Raw genomic sequence first — 3702 nt, forward strand, 5'->3', positions numbered from 1 at the left:
AGACCACAAGCTGATAATTTTATCACTTTGTAGTTTAAAATATGATCCATAAGTCCTCTTACCTCTTCGCCCTATAAATTTGCCTCTCTTTTTAAAAAAATCATGGCATGGTGACTATTTTTATACCATCATATGTAGTGGGTAAACTGTTGATAAAATATAATACAATTCTCATTTTTTTAGGTTCTATTGAGGGAGTAAATGAATCTGAAGATTTCCTTGTACTGTATGTATGATTCTCCTGTTTGATAAAAGATGTCGAGGATTGATAATAAAGGTCTAGGTTTTTTAACATCTTATTTGCCGTTGTGTTGATACACCAATATCAGGCTGTTCTTTCTGCAGCACTGACCAAACTTCAAAATATAAAGGAATGTGTTCTTTGGTGTTATGTTTTTGTTGACACTGGATTTTTGTTCTGAACAAAAATAAAAACTTTTCTTTTTTTCGTTAAGTAGTGACTTTGACCAAAAAGAAAACATAAAAAGACAATAATGTGTTGGTGTAAGTCAGGAGACAGTGGTGACTGTTTTTATTTTTATAGTGCATTATGAAAGACAGTTTTCTAAAAAGTTTGAAGGCTGCTAAGAATGAAATACTTTTAAAGGTCTATGGCTCTTTTAAAGATATAACTTGAAGGATGATCAAACTTCATCTTTGAGGGATGAAAAGTAAGTCAGTTTATACAGTAGCATATTTGCCAGCCTAGAAAATAAAAAGGTATGCTATTCACATTCACAGACTCCAAGTTTGTTTTCTGCCCTGGAGAACCAAGATGTTTTATTGGTGCAAACTGTCACACGGTTTTTTCACAGGGCTAGGTCTCTTGGGCAAGGAGTCCCACAGCAGCTGAGCAAACACTCTGGAGTTACATGTAGCTCAAGACCACCACAAAGGTTGCTAGAGAAGGCAGGCCAACCACTCTGTGGGATCTGAGGGAGTGGCTTCTGAGAATTAGATGGTCTCAGGGGCATCAGAAGCCTGACTGTGCATGCCTGCCTTCAGCCTGGTGATAGATCCCCACTAGGGTGCTGAGGTTCCCAGATGAGCAAGGTCTCACAGTCTCCCAGGCCCAATCAGGTTAAGCCTGGGATCCCCTGCCATGCCCTGTCAGACAGCCAAGACACTGACACTCGATACTTGGCCCTACCTCCCGGAGAACTGCTTCTCAGGCCTCCCATGGCTGTCCCACAGTAGTTTTGGCCCAAATCATTTCCTGCTACATTTCCTTTCCCCACTGCCGTGTAGAGAAGTGTGATGGGGCATGAAATAATAGAACTGTGAGCCAAATAACACACTCTATTTGAAAGGAATGATCTGGTATCCTTCAATAAAAAATAATTGTGCTTGTAATATCAAATATGCGGCTACAGACTTGCAAAAAACCCAAAAGACCATGGGATGGAATGGTATCATCTATAGAGTGGTAGAGGAGAGAGACAAGAGATCAGAAGTACCGGGGAAGAGAATCCTAATTAGAAGATGTGGCTCCAGTGTTCTTGAAGGCACTCAGCTATAGTCAAGGCCTGTCCATGACACAAAACGGTGAGGTGAGGTTAGTGATACATATAATTTCTGCTTATAGTAAGCCTATAAGATTAATTAGCCTAATTGACTAATAATTAGTTTGTATTATTAAGGATGGTTAGAAACCAGTCTCATATTTTGTAGTATATCATTATTAACAGAAATATTTGTAAGCTAAGGTTACCATGTATATGAATGTATTATTAGTTCTAAATATTCTTGGCAGGTAACTCAACTGGAAAGCAGTCATTCTCTTCTCTAGCACGTGCACTCATGTGCACACACAGAGCACTCAAGGAAGGACTGAAAAGAGAAAGACGAGTAAGGAAAAACAACTAAGGAAAAAGTAAGGCAGAATTGGACATCAAAACAAAATTACATCTGAAATGATGTGATTAACAAAGTAGCCAAAGAAGGGCACTCAAATATCAAAGCAATACAGGAAAAAAGACATTTTCCAAAACTCCAAGTAGAATAAGGGAATCATTTCACTGTACGATTACAACAATATACTACGATTACAACAATATACACGCAACTAGTCTTTCTTTCTAGTCATAACAGAAATTACTTGAAACATATACAGAATGAAGAATTCTGGTTTTGAATACTGAGAATTCAAGGAGAGTAAAGTTATTTCCTCCAATGGCTGAAAATCATATATGTATACACACACACACACACACACACACATATATGTATTTTTTGTATATATATTCTGTGAGCATATAGGTAAAATTCCTTTTATCTGTTTCATCTCAAGAGCCTGAAATAATTTAATCTTCTTGCAAAGTTTTTTAAAAAGAGACTGTAAATGTTTACATTATTAAGCATGTATTTTATGGAGAAAAAAAGAACAAGAACAAAAATTTCGCTGAGGCATTTTTGCCAAGAAAAGATCTCCAGAGTGAATTTTGTGATGGCTTGGAAAAAATAGAATAAGGTAGATTCTGTGTAGAATAATACTGTTTGGAAAATTATAACTGGATTTTAAATCCATTTTATGATAGTAACAAGTCACTTCAAGTTTTTCCTTACACGGTGTTAATTAAGCTACATAAAATCAGGTTCATAAAATAAACTTTTCTTCTTTCACAATAGAAGAACCTAGCAGTTATCACTTTAACCAAGTGATCAAATATAGGATCCCCAGTAATGGAACACATTGTCATCATATGACTCTTGATGTGATGGTATTGGAAGTATATAACATAATCTATATTGTATTTTCCCAAAAATGTTTAACCTAAATATTAGCACAAGAAAATAATCAAATCCAGATTGTGGAACATTCTCTGAAACAGATTGCTCTAACCCTTCAAAAATGTTAATGCTGTGAAAGATAAACAGGAGAGGGAACTATTCTAGATTAAAGGAAACTAAAGAGACATGACAACCACATGCAATGTGATATGGATTGGATGTTTGTTCCCTCTAAATCTCATATTAAACTATAATCCCCCATGTTAGAGGCGGGGCCTAGTGGGAGGTGTTGGATCATAGGGGCGAATCCCTCATTAATGCCTAGTGCCATTCTCATGATAATGAATAAGTTCTCTGAATTTGTGTGAGACCTGGTTGTTTAAAAGAATATTTCTCTCTCTCTGTCTCTGTCTCCCTCTCTCTCTCTGTCTGTCTCCCTCTCTCTCTCCTGCTCCTGCCATGTGATGTGCTGGCTCTCTCTTCACCTTCTGCAGGCATTGTAAGCTTCCTGAGCCCCTCACCAGAAGCAGTTGCTGACACTAGGCTTTGTATATAGCCTGTAGAACCGTGAAGCAATTCTAGTATATGGGTTTTCATTGTACTATTCTTTCAACTTCTCAGCATGTTTAAGATTGTTTAAGGACACTGGGTTACTAAATAGTAAATGAGGACTATTTCTCTCTTGTTTTGGGGGGGAAGGGGAAGTTTCCTGTGAAGACCATAAAATCTGCTAGACAAATTCCATAAGAGCTGTAACACTCTGTGTTTCAGGTAATAAGCGAAGAAGGGACAATACACTATCTCTGTTTTGCAATTTCTACTATACCCTCATGGATCTAAGTGCTGAGCATCTCTGATTATAAAATAAAAGATAATCAAATACTATATGCCTTTTAAAAGAATACACCATTACTATGAAGTACTCTTGCCAAAAAATCAAACCTAAAATTGACCAAAGACCTAGGTCAGTCA

General features: G+C 36.9%; 1 non-coding gene across 1 annotated transcript; it reads right to left on the bottom strand.

The window, feature by feature from the left end:
* Positions 1–3428: 3428 nt before the first annotated feature.
* Positions 3429–3491, bottom strand: LOC111552493. Its single transcript, XR_002734647.1, has one exon. It is a non-coding gene; the product is annotated as a U7 small nuclear RNA (small nuclear RNA).
* Between the last annotated feature and the right edge of the window lie 211 nt (positions 3492–3702).

The sequence above is a fragment of the Piliocolobus tephrosceles genome, chromosome 8, assembly GCF_002776525.5.
Source record: "Piliocolobus tephrosceles isolate RC106 chromosome 8, ASM277652v3, whole genome shotgun sequence".
Classification (NCBI taxonomy): domain Eukaryota; kingdom Metazoa; phylum Chordata; class Mammalia; order Primates; family Cercopithecidae; genus Piliocolobus; species Piliocolobus tephrosceles.